At 34.8% G+C, this 22,649-nt stretch overlaps 1 protein-coding gene across 2 annotated transcripts in view; it reads left to right on the forward strand.

Annotated features, from left to right (window-relative positions):
- AFG2A (AFG2 AAA ATPase homolog A) overlaps positions 1–22,649 on the forward strand; it is a 333,075-nt gene that overhangs the window by 127,093 nt on the left and 183,333 nt on the right. The gene's annotated exons all lie outside the window — the stretch shown is intronic.

The following is a 22,649-nucleotide window of genomic DNA, read 5'->3' on the forward strand; positions in this document are numbered from 1 at the left end:
CCTCAGAATGGGAGAAAATATTTGCAAACGAATCAGCTGACAAAGGATTAATCTCCAAAATTTACAAGCAGCTCATGCAGCTCAATATCAAAAAAGCAAACAACCCAATCCAAAAATGGGCAGAAGACCTACACAGACATTTCTCCAAAGCTGATACACAGATTGGCAACAAACACATGAAAGGATGCTCAACATCACTAATCATTAGAGAAATGCAAACCAAAACCACAATGAGGTATCACCTCACATCAGTTAGAATGGCCATCATCAGAAAATGTGCATAGAATAAATGCTGGAGAGAGTGTGGAAAAAGGGAACCCTCTTGCACTGTTCGTGGGAATATAAATTGATAGAGTATGGAGAAGAGTACGGAGGTTCCTTAAAAAACTAAAAATAGAACCACCATATAACCTAGCAATCCCATTATTGGACATATACCCGGAGAATCCATAAATCCAAAAGATGCATGCACCCCTGTGTTCACTGCAGTACTGTTTACAATAGCCAGGACATGGATGCAACCTGTGTGTCCACTGGCAGATGAATGGATAAAGATGATGTGGCACATATATGCAATGGAATATTATTCAGCCATAAAAAGAAACAAAACTGAGTTATTTGTAGTGAGGTGGTGGATGGACCTAAAGTCTGTCATACAGAGTGAAGTAGTCAGAAAGAGAAAACCAAATACTGTATGCTAACACATATGTATGAAATGTTAAAAAAAATGGTTCTGATGAACCTAGGGGAAGGACAGGAATAAAGATGCAGACATAGGGAATGGATTTGAGGACACAGGGAGGGGGACGTGTAAGCTAGGATGAAGTGAGAGAGTGGCATTGACGTATATACACTACCAAATGTAAAATAGATAGCTAGTGGGATGCAGCTTCATAGCACAGGGAGATCAGCTTGGTGCTTTGTGACCACCTAGAGGGGTGGAATAGGGAGGGTGGGAAGCAGGCTCAAGAGGGATGGGATCTATGTATACATATAGCTGATTCACTCTGTTATACAGCAGAAACTAACAACATTTTATAGCAATTATACACCAATAAAGATGTTAACAAATTAAAAAATGAGTAAATTTAAGAAGATTAATATCATATCAAGCATCTTTTCTGAGCACAACAGTATGAAACCAGAAATGAATTACAGGACAACTGGAGAAAATACAGACATAGAGAACTGAACAACATGCTACTAAGCAACAAATGGGTCAATGAAGAAATCAAGGAGGAAATGAAAAAATAACCTTGAGAGAAATGAAAATAGAAACACAACTTTCCAAAATCTGTTGCACTCAGCAAATGTAGTCTAAGATGCAAGTTTATAGCAATATAAGCCTACCTCAAGAAACACGAAAAATCTCAATCTATCTTCACACCCAAAGGAACGAGAAAAAGGCAAAGCGCACAGTTAGTAGAAGGAAGGAAGTAATAAAGATCAGGGCAGAAATAAATGAAGTAGAGACTTAAAAAACAATAGAAAAGATCAATGAAACCAAGAGCTATTTCTTTGAAAAAATAAAATTCCCAAACCTTTAGCTATAATCATTATGAAAGAAAGAGGGCCCAAATAAATAAAACTAGATATTCAAGAGAAATTACAGCTAGTTCCATGGAAATACAAAAAGTCATAAAAAATTGCTACAATTACACTACAACAAATTGGACACCCCAGAGGAAACGGACAAATGCATAGAAACATGCAATCTTCAAAGGCTTAGACAGGAAGAAATAAAAAATCTGAATGGACCGATTAGTAGTAAAGAACTTGAATCATTAATTGAAAAAGCCCCAACAAACAAAAGTCTAGGATCAGATGGCTTCACAGGTGAATTATATCAAACATTTAAAGGAGAAGTAATGGTATCCTCAAAGTATTCCAGAATAATTGAAGAGGAAGGAATGCCCTTAAACTCATTCCACAAGGTCAGCATTAATTACCCTGATACCAAAACCAAAGACACAACAAAAAAAGAAAATTACATATCAACATCCATGGTGAACATAAATGCAAAAATTCTGAATAAAATATTGGCAAACCAAATTCAGCAACACATTAAAAGGAACATACACATTGATCAAGTGGGATGCATTCCAGGGATACAAGGATAGTTCAGTATCTGCAAGTCAGTCAAAATAGTATACCATATTAGCAAAACAAATGATAAAATCATGTGATCATCTCAGTAGGTGCAGAAAAAGTGTTTCGCGAAATTCTATATCCATTCATTCATTATAATAGCTCTCAACAAAGTGGGTAGAGAGGGAACATATCTCAATATATAAAGGCCATATATGGCACACCAAGAACTAACATCAGACTCAGTATTGAAAAGCTGAAAGGTCTTCCTCTAAGATCAGGAACCAGAGAAGGATGTCCAGTTGCCTCATCTATTCAACATAGTATTGGAAGTCCTAGCCAGAGAATATTCAAGGAAAGGAAGTAAAAAGCATCCAAATTGGGAAGGAATATGTTAAACTTTCAGCATTTGCAGATGACATGATATTGTATATAGAAAACCCCAAAGACTCCGCCAAAAATGTAGTAGAGCTACAAATGAATTTAGTAAATTTGTAGGGTACAAAATTAATATACCATACCTGTTCCATTTCTATACACTAATAAAAAGCTATCAGAAAGAGAAGTTAAGAAAACAATTCCATTTTCAATTGCATCAAAAATAAAATACCGGGCTTCCCTGGTGGCGCAGTGGTTGAGAGTCCGCCTGCCGATGCAGGGGACACGGGTTCGTGCCCTGGTCCGGGAAGATCCCACATGCCACGGAGCAGCTGGGCACGTGAGCCATGGCCGCTGAGCCTGCACGTCCGGAGCCTGTGCTCCACAACGGGAGAGGCCACAGCAGTGAGAGGCCTGCGTACTGCAAAAAAAATAAAAATAAAAAATAAATAAATAAAATAAAATACCTAGGAATTCGTTTAACCATGGAGTGAAGACGTGTACTCTAAAAGTTATAAGACATTAATGAAGGAAATTAAATATGACTCAAATAAATGGAAAGATATACTGTGCTTTTGGATTGGAAGAATCAATATTGTTAAAATGTCCGTACTACCCAAAGCAATCTACAGAGTCAGTGCAATCCCTATTAGAGTTCCAGTGGCATTTTTCATAGAGCTTGAACAAATAATCCTCAAAAGTTGTATGGAACTACAAAGGATAGCCAAAGCAGTCTTGAGAGAAAAACAAAGTAGGAGGCATCATGCTTTTTTTTTTTTTTTTTTTTTTTTTTTGTGGTACGCGGGCCTCTCACTGTTGTGGCCTCTCCCGTTGCGGAGCACAGGCTCTGGATGCGCAGGCTCAGTGGCCATGGCTCATGGGCCCAGCTGCTCCATGGCATGTGGGATCCTCCCGGACCGGGGCACGAACCCGTGTCCCCTGCATCGGCAGGCAGACTCTCAACCACTGTGCCACCAGGGAAGCCCACATCATGCTTTTTGATTTCTAATTGTACTACAGAAATATAGTAAGCAAAACAGTATGGTACTGGCACAGAAAGAGACATACAGATCAATGGAACAAAATAGAGAACCCAGAAATAAATCCGTGCTTATATAGGCAATTAATCTATGTCAGTGGAGTCAAGAATGTACAATGGGGAAAAAACAGTCTCTTTCAATAAATGGTGTTGGGAATACTGGACAGCTGCATGTGAAAGATTCAAACTGGATTACTTTCTTATACCATATGCAAATAAACTCAAAATAGATTAAAGATTTAAACATAAGACCTAAAACCATAAAACTCCTAGAAGAAAACATAGAAGCTCTTTGACATTGGTCTTAGCAATTTTTTTTTGGATCTGTCTCCTGAGGCAAGGACAACAAAAGCAAAAATAAATAAATAGGACTACATCAAAATAAAAAGCTTTTGCACAGTGAAAGAAACTACCAATAAAATGAAAAGGCCACCATCTACTGAATGGGAGAAGATATTTACAAATAATATATCCAAGAAGGGGTTAATATCTAAAATGTACAAAGAATTCATACAACTCAACATCAATAAACAACTCAATTAAAAAATGGGCAGAGAATACATATTTTTCCAAAGAGGACACACAGATGGCCAACAGACATATGAAATGATGCTCAACATCATAATTATTAGGGAAATGCAAATCAAAACCACAATGATATATTACCTTACACCTCTCAGAGCTGTTTTCAAGAAGACAAAAATTAAAAAGTATTAGGGAGGGCTTCCCTGGTGGCGCAGTGGTTGAGAGTCCGCCTGCCGATGCAGGGGACACGGGTTCGTGCCCCGGTCTGGGAAGATCCCACATGCCACGGAGTGGCTGGGCCCATGAGCCATGGCTGCTGAGCCTTTGTGTCCGGAGCCTGTGCTCCGCAACGGGAGAGGCCACAACAGTGAGAGGCCCGTGTATCAGAAAAGAAAAAAAAAAAAAAGTATTAGCGAGGATTAAGTAGAACTACCATATTACCCAGAAATTCCACTTCTGGAGATTTATCCAAGAAACAAAAACACTAATACAAGAAGATATATGCACCCCAGTGCTTATTGCAGCATTATTTACAATAGCCAAGATAAGGAAGCAATCTAAGTGCCCAATGATAAATGAGTGGATAAAGATGTGATACACATACACACACACACACACAATGGAGTATTACTCAGCCATAAAAAAATTGTAATCTTGCCATTTGGAACAACATGGGTGGACCTAGAGGGTATTATGGTAAGTGAAATAAGTCAGAGAAACATAAATACTATGTTATTTCATCTACATGTGGAATCTAAAAAGCATAACAAATGAACAAACCTAACAAAACAGACTCATAGATACAGAGAATAAACTAGTGGTTGCCAGAGTGTAAGGGAGTGAGGGGATGGGCAAAATAGGTAAAGGGAATTAAGGGGTATAAACTTCCAGGTAAAAAATAAATATGTCACAGGGATGTCATGTACAGCATAGGGAATATAGTCAATAAACATTATTATAACTGTATGTGGTGATTGATGGTAGGTAGACTTATTGTCATGATCATTTCATAATGTGTAAAAATATCAAGTTACTGTTTTGTACACCTGAAACTAATATAATATTGGAAGTCAGTTGTACTTCAATAAAAAATGGAATGAATAACTGATGCACACAATAACATGGGTGAAATTCAGGGACGTTTCTCTAAGTAAAAGAAAATATAAAAGATTACATATTGTATCATTCCATTTGTATGAAATTTCTAGAAAAGTCACACCTATAGAGATAGAAAGCAGATTATTGATTGAGCGTGGGAGTGAAGATTGACTACAAATGTGCATGAGGGAAATTTTCCAGATGATGAAAATATTATAAAACTAGACTGTTGATGGTTGTACTACAGACACTGAAGTGTATACTTTAGATGGGTATATTTTATGGGATGTAAATTATATCTCAATAAAATAAAATGAAGTGAACCTGTTTGGAAAAAAAAAGAAGACAGATGAAGGGATCTTGGTTTCTAACTCTAGCTCTGTTGCTATCAAACTGTGTATTCTTTGAAATTATTTAGCCTCTCTGGGCCTCTGTTTCTGTACCTGTCAAAGATGTACTAGACAATCTCTGATATATCAGTAATATTCTACAATTCTCTTACTTTGTGACACAGAGATAGATAGTAATAGAGATTACAAACGCTACATAAAAGGTTGATATTTACCAAACAGATGTCTGAGGTTTCTCTTTTGGTTTTTTGGGTTTTATTTGTCTTTTTTAAAAAAGCTTTTTCAGATATCACCTTTTCAAACTTTCTTGTTATTGAAAAGTTCCTTTCTTCGTACAGGTTATAAAGTAAGCAAATATCATCCAGGTATAAAAGTGACTTTTCTTTTTAACCACTTGATTGTCAGAAAAGGGGGGGAAAGCCATAAATCAGCCTTAAAGGTGCTGTTGTGTAATAGAGAACTTAGTTGACAGTTGAAGAACACTTTAACTTCTTCCCTGAAAATTTATTATTCTTTCAAAAAGGAAAACTTGTTGAGCTGCATATTTTCTCTTTTCGCAGTTGTCTGTTCAGCCTGTAATATTTTGGTGTATTTTGTATGCTCTTTTTAAAAGCTTCTATTAATGTAAAAATAACTTTTACTTAAAATAGAAATGTCTGTATGATTATTTAAAATTGAGTTACTTTGAAAGTTGAAAAATCTTCTTCACTTGGATTATTAATGCTTATAGAATCTCATATTAGGGAACTAATGTTGAGTGTAGCCAAGAACTAAATCTGAAGCCATTTATTGAATATTTTAAAATCATTAATAGAAGAGCTAAGTTGGTGATTACTTTTAAAGTGCATAGAGAGCGTTAGCAGTAATATTCCATTTTTTTGTCTGGCATTATATTCAGTGTGTGTGTTTCTGTGTTTGGAAGGGGTGTGCAAAAGTATCAGACAGGGGCATATAATATAAGAAAACTCAGTTCTTTTCCTAAGGTATAGGCCATCTAATTTGAAATACAGTTAAATTTTGAAATATTATAATCATCAAACATGAACAATGTAGACTTTGTATGCCATAATGTATTGGCGTATACATCAGAGTAAATTTGGAAAAATGGATTTTAGATCTCATACTTGCTGGTCTCTGTCATCATCTATCTGTGTTCTCTATTTGACAATAAATTTGTTATTGCAATTACTCTTTTTGGACACAAGATGGTGATGCTTACCTGAAATGTTTCCTGTGTGTAGGATCTACTGCTTCTATTTTAATTGTTTTAGTCATCCATTACATTTTTAGGTATTCATTTACTTTACCTATTTATTGATTGATTGAAGTATAGTTGATTCACAGTATTATATTAATTTCAGGTGTACAGTATATTGATTCAATATTTTTACAGTTTATCCTTCATTAAAAGTTATTACAGTATAATGGTTATAATCCCCTGTGTTATACAATATATTTTTGTTGCTTACCTATTTTATACATAGTAGTTTGTATCTCTTAATCCCATACTAACATGCCCCTCCCCTCTTTTCTCTCCCCACTGGTAACCACTAGTTTGTTTTCTATATCTGTTTTCTGTTTCTGCTTTGCTGTATAAATCCATTTGTTTCATTTTTTAGGTTGCATATGTGATATCATACAGTATGTGTCTCTCACTTATTTCAATATATATAAATAGCTTATACAACTCAATATCAAAAAAAAAAAACAACCCAAATAAAAAATGGGCAGAAGACCTGAATAGCCATTTTTCCAAAGAAGACATACAGATGACTAACAGGCACATGAAAAGATGCTCAGCATCACTAATTATTAGAGAAATGCAAATCAGAACCACAATGAGATATCACTTCACACTTCTCAGAATGGCTATTGTCAAAAAGTCTGTAAACAACAAATGTTGGAGAGGAAGTGGAGAGAAGGGAACCCTGTACACAGATGGTGGGAATGTAAATTGGTGGAGCCACTGTGGAAAACAGTATGGAGGTTCCTCAAAAGACTAAAAATAGTTACCATATGATCCAGCAGTTCCACTCCTGAGTATATATCCAGAAAAACCAGAAACTCAATTTCAAAAAAGGTACATGCACCCCAGTGTTCATAGCAGCACTATTTACAATAGCCAAGACATGGAAGCAACCCAAGTGTGCATCAACAGATGGATGGATAAAGAAGATATGGCATATATGTATATACACAACAGAATATTACTCAGGATCTGCTGCTTTTAGAGGCTTCCCCTCCTGCAGCTGAAGAATGAACAGCTTAAGGGAGTGAGTGGAATTGGCTTTGCTTTTAAAAATAGTAGTTGAAATTTTTGTGTGTTTTTGTTCTACTGTATAACTTATTTAACAAATAATGATTTAAGCTTAAGTGTACGTTTATGTAAGTTTGAGTCTGGGGGAGTTGGGAACATTAAGAAAAGGGAAGTTTGAACATTGGAGAGAGAACCAGCAGTCATTAGGTTTATACTCTGCACCAGGCCTGCTCTGGGTGATTTACATGTTATCTAAATGATTCTAGTCAAATATAAGCACTCTATATTTTACACAACACCAATGTATTCCTTAGCTCGATAACTTGTGCAGGATTAGTAGTGTTTTCTCTCTCATAAAAACTATGGTATACCATCAATTTAGTATCTTTCTTCACAGTTTAAGTGAAGTTATCAATTTTTTTAAATAAAAGTTTCTTATATAGTTAAATACATACTTATACTATATAGCAATCCTACTCCTAGGTATTTGTCCAAGAGAGATTTAAACATTTGTCCACACAAAGACCTATAAGTAAATGTTTAAGGCAGCTTTGTTCATAATCACGTAAACAGCCCCAAATGTCTATCAACTGATGAATGGATAAAGAAATTGTGATATGTTCCTACAGTGATGTACTATTCAGCTGTAGAAAGGAATAAACTACTGATACATGCAACAAGATGAATGAAATCTTAAAAGTGTAATGCTGGATGAAAGAAGCCAGATACAAAAGGCTACAGAATATAATGACTGATTCCATTTGTGGGACAGTCTGAAAAAGGCAGAATGATAGGGACAGATATAAGATTTGAGAATTGAGGGAAAGGCCCTGGACCACAGAGCACCATGAGGAAACTTTCTGGGAGGATAGAAATACTCTATATTTTGGCTGTAGTGGTGATTATCGGACTGTATGTGTTTGTCAAAACATTTCTATCTGTAAAGCTAAAAATAGAGAATTTTGTAGTACTTAAAGTGTATCTCAATAAACCTGACCATTAAACACACTTGAAAAAAACTTTAATTGTAAATGCAAAGGAAAATGTCAGCTTTATTTCAGCAACAGTTTGTCCTCGGTAGTACCTTCTTGGAGGTAAAGCCTCCTGCATCTTGGCTCTTTTCCCAGCCTTGATTATCTTCTGATAACCCGTTTACACAGACCTCCCTTTGTCACTGCCTCAGTAAGCTCAGAACTGCTTCAGCAGATTTTGCTTTCAAATATTACCACCCAGCTTTTAGGGCAGAACAGATAGAATTTTGGTGCTGGGAAGATTCTTAGAGAATTTGGTTTCTTAGTAAAAATTTGGCAAACTAGAGATTTTACAAATAAATCTTTTAGTAAGGTTATTAAGTAACAAAAGTCAGTTAATTTGTTATGCATGTATTATGGACAGTTTTAAATCTGTTTTTTTATTGTAATAAAGTATAACTAAAATTATGAAAATATAGTTTTCCTTTCTTTTTTTTTTTAATGCTAGATTATATTCTTGTCTCCTGGAAGGAACAGTGCAGGTAAACCAGACCAGGGATTTGGATACATCATTATATTGCATATCAAGTAATAGTGTTTACCTTCCCAGTAGCTTTTTAATCTCTTATGCCAGTAAAATTTATGGCCCAAAGGTTACATATTTGATGGCATTTGATGGCAGACCTATTCAGAGTTATACTTTCTTATGGAAAAAAACAAGTATAAGCCAATCATCATACTCATACCTTTTGGAAATCTTGATTCTCAAACTTCTTTTTGGTATTAAAGTACAAAAAAGAGTATTTAATGTAATAACATAAAAATAAGAGGTAGTATATTTTATATAAGTAGAAAGGTGAAGAAAATTAAATGTTAATGTGTGGGGAGGGTGAGCAAAATTGTATTTTTAAGCACATGTAGCATACTTTTGAAGATTTAAGAGTTCTCCTCCATTAATCCCTTATTTTCAGGCTTAATGATGTACTCATTTCCTCTTCTGGATAAAATGAAGGTGTGCTTTTTCAAACTCCAGTAGAAGGCTGATAATTTTATTGAGTGCAGTGACTTTATGAGGTAGGCGCTATTGTCCCTGGTTTACAGCTGAGGAGACTATAACTTTTTTTTTTTTAGAAGATGTTGGGGGTAGGAGTTTATTAATTAATTAATTAATTTTTGCTGTGTTGGGTCTTTGTTTCTGTGCGAGGGCTTTCTCTAGTTGTGGCAAGTGGGGGCCACTCTTCATCGCGGTGCGTGGGCCTCTCACTATCGCGGCCTCTCTTGTTGAGGAGCACAGGCTCCAGACGCGCAGGCTCTGTAGTTGTGGCTCACGGGCCTAGTTGCTCCGCGGCATGTGGGATCCTCCCAGACCAGGGCTCGAACCTGTGTCCCCTGCATTAGCAGGCAGATTCTCAACCACTGCACCACCAGGGAAGCCCCGAGACTATTACTTTAAAAGAGTAAGTAAATTGCCTAATTCACTGGGGCTGGCAGTTTAACAGATTCAGGCAATTTCAGAACTCACACTCTGAACCACTAAATTAATTCTTAAATTCTGTGTCAGATTTAATGTCTTTGAATTGTTTGCTTGTTTAATACTTTGACCATCTTCTGCTTTTGCATTTATAAACCTGAATTCAGTCTCTGACATTTGCATTGTATTACCAGTTGACTGGTGCTGCATGTCTGTATGTTCTCCCTCATAAAAACTATGGGCTAACATCAGCTAGCGTAGTAGCTTTTGTCACAGTTTGAGTGAGTTAACCAATCTTCACTTAAGAAAGAGAAAGGGAAAGGAAAGGAGAAAAGGAGACAGAAGAAAAGAGAGAAGGAGGGAGAAGTGGAGTTTGCATGTATTGTTATTGTTGTAATTATGTTTTGTTTATTTGAGTTAGTTGATTAGAATTAAAAATGTAAGCATTTGCAAGTAGATATAAATTTACCTTTATACCCCCAGGAAATTTTAACTGAAGGGTTAAGCCAATTAGGTATAGAATAAAGTAAGCTGAGATTGGAAAACTCCTGTGCTTGCTGACTGTTTTTGTTTTGTTTTGTTTTGTTTTGTGGTACGCGGGCCTCTCACTGTTGTGGCCTCTCCCGTTGCGGAGCACAGGCTCTGGACGCGCAGGCTCAGTGGCCATGGCTCATGGGCCCAGCTGCTCTGCGGCATGTGGGATCTTCCTGGACCGGGGCACGAACCCGTGTCCCCTGCATCAGCAGGCGGACTCTCAACCACTGCACCACCTGGGAAGCCCCCTTGCTGCCTGCTTTTATAAATAAAGTTTTGTTGGAACAGCCACACCCATTGCTTGTTTAGATGACAGTATGAAAGTATTTACTGTCTGACCCTTTACGAAAATCCCTGAAGAAATTTTGGGACCAAAACTGTTCAGATAAACTGTTTATTGGCTTGGATTGAGTCATTCAGTAAATATTTATTGAGCATCTGTTATGTGCCAGGCTGTGTGCTAGGTGATGGAGATGCAAAATCAAACGTCCTACAAAAATGTTTGACTCTCTTTTTTACTACTAATTATAACACCAGTTGTAGAAAGCTAGTAGGAGTTATACGAGCTAGGAAATACTAATAAGACAGATCTCATTTGTTTGAAGCAGTAATAATACTGCATCTCTTAGGCAATGACCTTATCAGTTATCTGACACCATAGATACTCTAACTCCTTTTCTCTGGTTTTCCTGATTCCCTTCTATGCTACTCAATTATTTTTTCTATAGTATTTATTGCCATATAGTTTACTTACAATGTTTATTATGTTTTATCTCCCCTTGTCCCAGTGTAAACTCCATAAGGGCAAGGATTTTTGTTCTGTTTACTAATGTATCCAAGTACCTGGAACACATGGTAAGCAGTTAGCATGAAGGAGACCTGCTTTACATACTCTTAGTAGTTATATTAATATATTTGGAAAGCATCAGTGTTTTCATGTCAGCTATAATTTTGTTTGTTGATTCAAAATGAAAATAATTTGCTGAGCTAAATTGTGTCTTTTTTTTTTTTTTTTTTTTTTTTTTTTTTTTGCGTTACGTGAGCCTCTCACTGTTGCAGGCTCTCTGGTTGCGGAGTATAGGCTCCGGACGCGCAGGCTCAGTGGCCATGGCTCATGGGCCCAGCCGCTCTGCGGCATGTGGGATCTTCCAGGCAGGCTCTCAACCACTGCGCCACCAGGGAAGCCCCTAAATTGTGTATCTTTTTGTTTTATATGTTCTTCATTGAGAAAACTAGTATTTCCTATATTCTTAACCTCCTCACTTTGTCACCAGTTATATGTCATTCGTGTAGTTTTTCTTGGACGTAATAGATAAATGTTTAGTAAAAATTGTTTTGCATAGTTGAGTAATATATTTATTGAAAAGAAAAGTGCACACTAAGATTAGAGCTTATATCAATTTTTCTGATGACCTTGAGGAAGTAATGTGCTTACACATTTAATTGCTATTAAAATAATAAGAATAATTTCTCATAAAACTTTTTTTTTAGTTACATTCGTGAGTATGTTTTGGTGATAGTTGATTACCCTGCCTACATAGTTTGCAAAATTAGTAAGGAGAACAATATTCTGAAGCCAAGTTTCCATGAGTCGATATTTCACATTCAAGTTTGTGACCTGAACCTGTATTCCTTCAGACAGTGAGAAAAGCCAAATGTTCTCATAAGCAGTGAAGATTTTCTTCATGGAAAACAAAGAAGTAAAAGTGTATTCCAAATAAAAGTATAATGCATATATTGAATATTATAGGTAAGTCTACCTATATAAATATAAATAAATGCTTTTATGCATTTCATTGTAGGATTTTTTTCTTGGTATTATTTTTAAAGTAAAAATTGAAGGGAAGGTACATGAAGGGAATCAGAAAAATCAAGAAATATTACCATTTTTAATTGATCAGGCAACATCATCTGTAATTCTAATGACCCTGCAAAGTAGTATTTCTGTTTACATTTTGGAGATGGGAAGATTGATGTTCAGTGAGATTAATAGCTTGCCATGGTTCAAGAACTAATAAGTAATAAAGGCAGTATTGTACGTCAGGGCTTTCTGCCTCTGAATACCTTATTCTTTATCCTACAGCATGTCAATTTCTCATATATTGTCATGGTGTGCTCCCAAATAACTATACTCTATGTTGACACTTCATTTTAAAAATTGTAACATTTACACTGTATACTTTTAAAATTTAAATTTTGTAATGTAGTATGCTTCTAAATTACCTGGAAAGAGTGTTCTACAAAAAGAAATGGTTTTCTAATTCCAGGGAGTGGTGCATGGAGGGAATAAATGCCTCCTTGTCTGTCATTTTCAAATTAAAGCCATTGCTTTCCAATTTTAAGCTGACATATGTCCTTCCATTTTACCTCTCTCATCTTGTTAACATTTATTAGTCATTATATAGCCACATATATGCATGCACATAATCACAATATGATTTTCAAAGTTTATTTTTATTTAAAATATTTAATATTGCAAAAGTTTTTAATTGAAAGTGTTGTGTATGAAGGCATTACCCAAAGACATCTTTATTATATAAATTGACTGCTGAAGGGACTGGGATGTTATATGGTACTTTTTATGACTATAGTTTATTTTGTTCATATCATTAACTGGGATTACCGTGCCATATTAGCCAAGAAATTGAGATAATGTCATTCTGTAGCCCTTCACATAAGATTCACTTCTAGTTTTTCTAAATTCAGATGTGTAATTTTCTAAGAATGAATACTTTGCCTCATTTAATGAGTTTTCACTTTTTAAAGCATTAAGAAATAATGTTTTTGTTTTTACTGTGACTTGAGGATATATGACATATGAACCCTTATATTCTGGTTTAATACAGAATTTGATGTTATCTTGTTAGATAAACATCTAAATTTTGAGATAGCCCTCAGATTTTACATTTAATAAGACAATGAAAAGGGCTCATTAAACTTCGTTTGATGAAAGACTGAGAAACCATAGGGCAGTGAAGGAATTAGCATTTGTGATAAAAGTTATATGTTTAAGTCTTGTGGTGGCATATGAAAAAGAACACTAGTCTTGAAAAATCAGGAAATTTAAGTTTTAATGTTATATTTAATTCTGTAACTTTCCAAGACTCCCTACAGCTGCCTCCCATTTCTATCTCTTATTCATCATGAATTTAACTTTTCCCCTTGCATTAGTAGATCATAAAACCAAGAAAGAGTGAAAGGTTAATTATAATAATGTTGTGAAGTTGTTTTGTATGTACTTAAACATTATATAATGTTAATTCTTATTATAATAATGATTATTATAATAATAGAGGACCTATGGATACTGTTTATTAATATCAGAGATGAACTTAAATTAGTATCTGTTGAATGAGTATATCACTGAATGACTGAATGAATTCAGATCTCTGGGCTCCAAAATTATTTAGAGCCTCCCTTTGAATGGAAGGTCCTTCTCCTTGGTTTTGGAAATATTATTTTAAAAGACAACTTAATATTGTTATTTAGTTATTTTCTATAAATGCCAAAGAGAAACTATAGAGTCCTTCTAAAGACAAGTAAGGAGGTAAAGAAAAACCAAAAAAATTGATGAGCTAAATTGTTAATTTTTATTTGTTTTATATGTTCCTCAGGTATTGAGATTAAAATTCAGGTGTAGATGCAGTCCTCTTTTGAGTTTTTTGTTAGAGTCCTGTGATGTTCATTCTCTCCATATCAGACAATAATACTGCCCAAGATGGTTCTTGATTTAAGGATGGATTTTTTTTTTGTAGTTCATATTTGTTTATCAGTTGTCTTATGAAACTTAATTTTTTCCATCATTCAGATTTCAGTTTCTCTTCCATCAGAGAAATATTGATATGGAATCATTTTGTCTAATTAGTTGGTTAAAAGTACAAAATGCAGAAGATAGAAACTTAAATACAGAATAGTAAATTTGTTTCTATTCTTCTTTATCTGATTCCCAAGAATTAACATTTTTTCTTCTGGTACGGTGTTTTTAAGATTCTTCCAAAAGTGTCTCAGGGGCACAGAAACTCTGTTTAGATTTTTCCTATGTGCTTTATTTTCTTGATATTTTCATTTTTCAGAATGAATTTGCCATTTACTTTTGATGAAGTTAATATCTGTATGGTAAGTATCTTTAGATTCTTATTTCCTTGATTTAGAGGATAATTTGAGCATTAGTTTTTTTTAAAGGCATGTACACAGATGGCCATTGGTAGTCAAATCTGGTTTGTAACTAATCTACTGTAAGTTAGTTACCAGGGGCTAGTGGGGAGTCATTCACATATTTATATTTCCTGTTTCATGTATTTACAAATATTTGATGATCGTCATTGGCTTTTTTTCTCTAATGTATTTTAAACTTCAAGGAATGAAGGCTCTGTATACTTATCTCTCTGCATGTGCATTTTCTTGTGTTTATTTTCACTGGTTTTAAGTAACCTACTATACATATAAATGTACATTTAAAAAGATGGTCTTTCCAAAAGCTTTGCTTGGGGTCTTTGCTAGGAGGATGATTTAGAGGTATGGAGAGGGTCGCTTGCATTACTATTTATCATTCTCCCAGACAAATCCATGGAGACAGGCTGCTGATAGGACAGGAGAAAAACAACAAAAACAAATACAGTGCTTTGGCTTGGAACTGAATTGTATTATCTGTGCTGTCAGCTAGAGTCTTTGCTCACTTACCCAGACAATCTCTACAGGGATTAAAACATCCCCCTGCATTAGTAATAGCCTTTAGTATGCTGCAGCCTCATATCCAGTTTAAAAAAAAAAATCTGGCTATAAACAGTTTTTAATAGCTTGCAAAATCCTCACCGGTTCAACCTTTGGGGAGAGTGATTATGCTGATGAATCAAACAGGAGTGTCAGTAATTAAATTACTAATTACCTGTATTTCATTTTCAGTTTCCATATATAGCTCCTCACAACCCCCAACTTTGAGCCTGATTTGGAAGGTTTATATTTTGTTGTCTTTGTCAAAGTTAAGAAGAAAAACATGAGCATATATAGTAATGGGTACACTGGCAATACAAGAGTTATTTTGAGGACATTTCTCTTATTTTTTAAACTTATAAGAATTTTGACTCTGCATGAAAGTTTAGAGGGAGAGATTTATAGAAACAAACAACAAGAAGAAGAAAAACTTCAAAAGATGCTGTAAACCAAACAAAAACTATTAGAACTAGCTTTTATATCAGTGTCTGAGCTATCCAGGAAGTTGATTATCTATTCTTTTCTTTAAAATCTTTAATAGTGGCCATTTTACAATCTTCTATAGCAGTGATTCTCAACTGGTGGTCCCCAACCATCCCACACCCCTCGGACACTTGGCAGGGTCTGGAGACATTTTTGGTTGTCGCAAGTAGAGTGATGATATTGGCATCCAGTAGGTAGAGACCAGGGATGCTGCTGAACATCCTATAATGTACAAAAGAGCTCCCACAACAAAGTATTATCTAGTCCAAAAGTCAGTTTTGTTGAGGTCGAGAAACCTTGCTCTCAAGCATGGATTTTTATCTTGATGGGAGTTTTTAAAAATGAATAGCTACAGTGATGTTTACAGTGTTTTATAGAGAGATTTTATTTTATTTGTTTGAATTACTAAGAAGAGAGAAAAGAGACTTTAGACGTTGATTTGGGGTTTATGGATTTGGAAAATACAAACATTCTTTGAAAAATGTTCATGGAGACAATATGGTGATCTCATGATACAGAGGAATGAAAATCTTACTTTATCATAGATGGACATGAGACATTTTGTGTTATTTTTTTACCTTCACAAATATGGAAGGAAAACAACTACTTTATAGGATTTGGGGTTATAAAGAATTATTTCTATATTGATGAATTAAATAGTTTAATAAAAAAGAATAATCACAGTATGTAAAGTTAATTATCTTAGCAGAATATTCAGCAGCCGGAAGCTCTGAATTTACTTCTTAGTTGTGACTGTGGTTAATTTATGTAATGTCTAAACCTCAGTTAACACATCTGGAAAGTCATGTGGTTATTTTAAACTTGTCAAATGGGTGTTTGCTAATTTGTATTGACACTTAACTTTTCTCAGATGAATTAAAAGAATTGTCCAACCTTTAACTAATTGATTGCTGCACCTCAGTGTAAGAAGTAGGCATTCCCTTTTTCATTCCACAAATGGAGCTATTGTACCTCCATTCATTTTCATCATTATCTACTAAATCACAGTAATTTTCAGTAGAAGGAAGTATATGTAACCACACATGTATAAACACAAAACACACCTAGTAACTTAGTGGTAGGGAAGTTAGAAACTGGCAAAAAGTACTTACATTGCCTTCCAGAGCTCTAGGCTTTTGGAACCTGGCCTGGGATCCAGGGCATAGCTATTACAACCATTGAGGTTTATGGAAGTAGTACATGGGGAAGAGAATATAGCCTCTAAAGAGATTTAATAATATTTCATCCATTGTGCTAAACAAACCAAAAAAATACATTGGGCACTAAATGTAAGTCATCTTCTTAACTCCATGAACATTTAAAAAATTGCAGTTGACCTTATTTTTTAAATAGTTATGTTGTCTGCCTTACTTCCCACACCCCAATAACTGGATGCATTCTATGAAAAAGTCATGTTTTCTGTAAAGTAGAAGGTGAAAAAAAAAATGCAGTTTGAAGTCACAAATCATAGCAAGTCACTTTACCTTTGTTTACATGGTTAAGAAGTTGTCTCTTTCATGAAGACACACAGGAGATCTGCATTCTATCACCACCAAAAATCTTCTTAGGGTTTTCGTTTTGTTTTGTTTTTTTAAATTAAGGGACCAGCCAGAGCCGTGAAATTAGTACAGAGAAAAAAAATGGATCTCAGCTAGAGGTAAAAAATGCAGTTTGACGATCTCGTCAAGATTGTAACGTGTAAAATAAATTCATTGATAACCGAAAGCAAAGTAATAAATTTCATGTTATCCTGTATTTTGTATATTCTTTTAGTTATTTTTTCATTTTAAAGAATTTTTTAGATGATATTTTGAATAGGCAGTATAGATCTAAAAAATCTAAAATGTATAGAAAGAACTACATGGTGATACCTTGCTCCTACCTCTGCATCCCAGTCTTGTCTCCCTCACCTCATTTTTATTAGTCTCTTTCTTCTTCCAATGCTGTTTTTAATACAAGCAATATGTATTTTTATTGTTTCTAAACCCACGTCCCCATAGATATACAAAATGTAGGAAACTGTGCATACTGCTCAGTGCTTTGTTTTTTTCCTTTAGCCTTGTATCTTGGAGATCTTTCCTTCTCAGTATATGTGTATTTTCCTCATCCTTTTGTAGGCTACATAGACACAGAACTACATACAAATAGTCCCCTTTTGATGCACACTTAAGCTGTTGCCAGTCTTTTGCCATAATTAACAGTACGTCAATGAATAACCTTGTCCAAGTGTTATTTTGTACTTGTACAAGTTTGTTGTAAAGTGGAATTGCTGAATTAAAGGATAAATGCCTTTGTAATTTTGGTAGATATTGGCTTATTTCCTTGTTTACTAGTTCTACCATTTTGCCCTTTCATCAGTAATTTTGAATGTGTCAGGATTTCCAGGTTGGTACCAGCAATTAATAGTTAATTGAAAAAGTCAGTAAAGAATCATTAAAGGGCCTCCCTGGTGGCGCAGTGGTTGAGAGTCCGCCTGCCGATGCAGGGGATACGGGTTCATGCCCCGGTCTGGGAGGATCCCATATGCTGCGGAGCAGCTGGGCCCGTGAGCCATGGCCGCTAAGCCTGTGCGTCCGGAGCCTGTGCTCCGCAACGGGAGAGGCCACAACAGTGAGAGGCCCGCATACCGCAAAAAAAAAAAAAAAAAAAAAAAAAAAAAAAAGAATCATTAAAATATTTTATATGAGGTTTAATGATTTTACTTTAACAAAACATTTAGATACTCATTAATTTCCTGTTCTTCTTTTTTTAAGGGAAAATGCTTTTCTTTGAGAATAGTCCACTGATTTGGAGTTCCATGATATCTCTGATCTAAACTTCATTTATTGATTTCAGTGTTTGGCTTTTATAGAGTGAAAACTTAGGACACTCTGAGTGTCCCTATTCTTTTACAGATGTTCTGTTTACACCAAATTAACAGTTTAGTTGCTCACCTTTCTTGAAGCATTTACCTTGGTTTCCCCGGAAATAGTAATGTTCTTTTAACAGTCATATTTTATTGGCTTATTTTATTTATTTACATAATGTTACTTTAGTATTAAATAATTGTTAAGCTAGAATTTTTGATTCAGGATTTTAAAACTGTGTTTTATTCACTGATGTTTCACTCTTTAGGTATGTCTGGACAAATTAAGTGCTCAGTTAATATATATTGAATAGAACATAGAAAGGAAAAGAGGTAGTATGGGAATAGACCCAACTGACTGTTGGTATGCCCCCAGAACAAGAGAGCAAAAGTTAGGCAAGGAAGGGGAAGTGAGGCATAGCAGAAGGTAATTTACCAGCCAGGGATGTTTAGCCCGTCGTCACAAGTACTATTGTGTATTGGAAAATTAAGACTTTTTGTGTTATTCCTCTGTGATGAAATTGAAAGAGAAGTGACCTAAAGGAAGCCTGAACTCTTAAGTTCTAACTCACTTACTTAGCATGAGTGCCAGACTGGGCTAGACATCTGTATTATGCTCTTGCCCAGCCAGCAGCATACTCTCTTTTTGAAAAAAGATACTCAGACTAGTTGAGTATTTTCTAAATTTTGTATTCCCCCATGCATCACCATGAATTTGCCATATTCGCCTTACTGCAGCACCTTACTGCTATTTGCTTTATATTTTTCTTCAGTTGACATTTTAAACACTTAAGGACAATTTATATCTCCCTAAAAGGAGCACTTACTATAAATAAAAACAACAGTAAAAAATAAATACAGTGCAAATAAAGCAGTGCTATGAAGCAAAAGTTAAATATGATCTTTGCAGAGGGCTCTGAGCAAAACAAGATTTGCAGTTGTTTAGAGAGATGTGAAAAGCATACCAGTAAATGGAAACTTTCTTATTTGGTGAAGGACCATGATGTATGCAGCCTATTCTCAGATGGTTCAAAAAAACAAAAGCAAACAACTACAAAAACCCACAGCACACTAGAACAAGAGAGCAGAGATAAGGCAGAAGGGTAAAATGTTAATAATAGATGAATTTGAGTAAAGGTTACATGGGAGTTCTTTGTACTGTTCTTATTCTTGCAACTTTAATGTGAATTTGAAGTTATCTCTAAAGTTTAAAAATTAAACTTATGTGAAAATTGAAAGGGAATAAATTTTTGATGTTATTTATTTAGTATAGTATCCATGTATTATCTAAAAGCAGCTCAGGTTGTTTTAGGCACTCTACTCTTCCAGAAATAGTGTACTAGATGATCTCTAAGGTCCTTTATAGTTCCAGTGTTCAGTGACAGTATGCATTGCATTAAGGCAGCATAGTTAAAGCTACCTGTGCTCCCAACTCAGTATTTCAATGAATAACATTATAGATACTCAGTCTGAGGAAAGGCTATATATTTAGATAAGGTAACCTGAATGGGTTGAAGAGTAGAAGTAGCTTAGGAAGAATAGCCTGGTCTGTTTCAATTGTGAGGAATAGAAATATTAGGTAAGAAAGTTTTTGAGAGGATTCAGAGAGGCTTCTGCCTAACACACAAAATTATTGAGTTTTTTATTTGTTATGTTAATAATACTGATCCTGCTATAATATTTTATTTCTGATAATAAGAGACTTTAAGAAGTTTGGGTATGGATATATTTCTGAAAACCACTACCACTACCATTAATACTACACCGTTAATGGAAGATTTTTTATGTGCTGATGCTGTTCTAAATTCTTTGTATAAATTAGCCCACTCACTTAGTCCTTATAGAGTCATATGAGGAGGTACTCTTAATCCTATTTTACAGATAAAGAAAGTGAGGCACAGAGGTTAAATAATTCGATCAAGGTTATATGAAAAGTATGTGATGGAACCAGATTGTCTGACTTGAAAGTCCATCGCCTTGGCCTTTCTTCTCTACCATATATATTTTTACAGTTTGTTAAAAAATAGATAACTAGGGACTTCTACCTTTTAGTTTTCATTTGTCACTGTATCTTATTTATCCATTATTATGCTTTTAGTTCCATTTTATTTCTTTAAGCGTACTAAATATAGTCATTTTATATTCAGTTTCCAAAAAATTCCAATATATTCAGTCTTTGTAGATCTGATTCTGTGTTTTATAATAACTAATTCTTTGGTGGTATATTTCCTCTATTTTGTATGTGTGTGTCAATTTTTATTGTTAGCTCATGTTTCTTGGAAGTTTATTTTTTGAGATCTGAACTTAACTTCTTTTTTTTTTTTTACTACCCAGAGAGTTTGTTTTTATTCTGCAAGGGACCTAGAGACACTATCAACCGAACAAAAAACTTAAAAACAAAAAAACCCACCTTTTTTATTTATGACATTATTTCAGACTTACAGAACAGTTATAGTAATTTTGCAACAAATTCCCTTATATCTTTAACCCAAGCTTCCCAATTGTTAACATTTTCCACATTTAATTTGTCCATTTTCTGTCTACCCGTATTTTTGTATTTTTTCTTAACCATTTGAAAGAATGTTACAGGTACAGTGCCTTTTGACCATAAATACTTATATGTGTGCTCCCTCAAACTAAGGCCATTCTCATACAAAATCACAATTTATTGATAAAAATCAGGAAACTGATGCTGACACAATAATGTTATCTAATGTATAGATCCTCACATTTTGTTAATTATCCTAATAATATCCTCTGTAGAAAAGAAAATGCAGTATCATGTACAGCATTGAGTTGTTATATCTCTTTATTCTCATTTAATTTGAAATAGTTCCTCTGTCTTTATCCTTCATGATTTTGACAGTTTTCACAAGTACGAGACAATTATTTTATAGAATGTTCCTCCATTTAGATTTTTCTACTGTTTCTTCATGAGTAGATTCAGGTTATGCATTTTGACAGGAATATCAAATGTATGTTCTTCTTATATCACAAGGCACATGACTTTGATTTGTATAATGTCATTACTAGTGATGTTATCATTGATCACTTGGTTAAGGTGGTGTCTTCCAGGTTTCTTTACTGTAAAGTTACTATTTTTCCATTATAGCCTATAAGTATCTTGTTGAGGTATATTGTAAGATTGTGTAAATACTCCAGTACAACTCAGACTTTGACCACTAGTTATAGAATCCGTTGATGCTTCTTGCCCGAACCAGTTATTATTACAATGGTTGCCAAATGGTGGTTTTTCTCATTACATCATTTTTCTGTCTATTGATTGGCTTTCTACTATGTGGAAGAATGTTCCCTTTTTCCTTGTTTTTATCACTATGGAATTCTTACTTTATTCAGTGAGTTTTAATCCTTTACTATCATTATTTATCTTGATGTTCACATTATCCCAATTTAGGCCACTTGGAGCAACTTTTAGCTGCCATACCCTTTTGCTATATCTCCATCATTCTTTTATACGTTCTTTCTGGCATGATGTGTCCTGAACTAATAATATACTTTCCCTGCTCCAGTCCTGAAATCAGCCACTTCTCAAGGGGCCCTGATTCGTTTTGATGGAGAATGGTATTTAGAAGCCAGGTTCTGCACACTAAGTGTGCTACCATTTCACTCCATCTCCTTTTGTCTCTTGTTCTTGTCTTTGAGGAGTCTGAGGATCATAACCTTAGCTTTCAGAGAGAGATGAGATAAGCAATAAGTATCCTTGATCTTTTCTGCAGAGTCTAGGAAATTATGTAGTTTGCTTTCCACTTTCCACACTTTCTCTTCTTAGTCATAAAAAATTAAGATGCAATAGAGTAGTATGCAGGGTGGATCTGTCTTCACTCCCCATTTGGCTTTCATTTGCAACTTGTTTATTCTTGAAAATCATAACATTGCCTG

The sequence above is a fragment of the Mesoplodon bidens genome (assembly GCF_964165515.1).
Source record: "Mesoplodon bidens genome assembly, chromosome: 1".
Lineage (NCBI taxonomy): Eukaryota > Metazoa > Chordata > Mammalia > Artiodactyla > Ziphiidae > Mesoplodon > Mesoplodon bidens.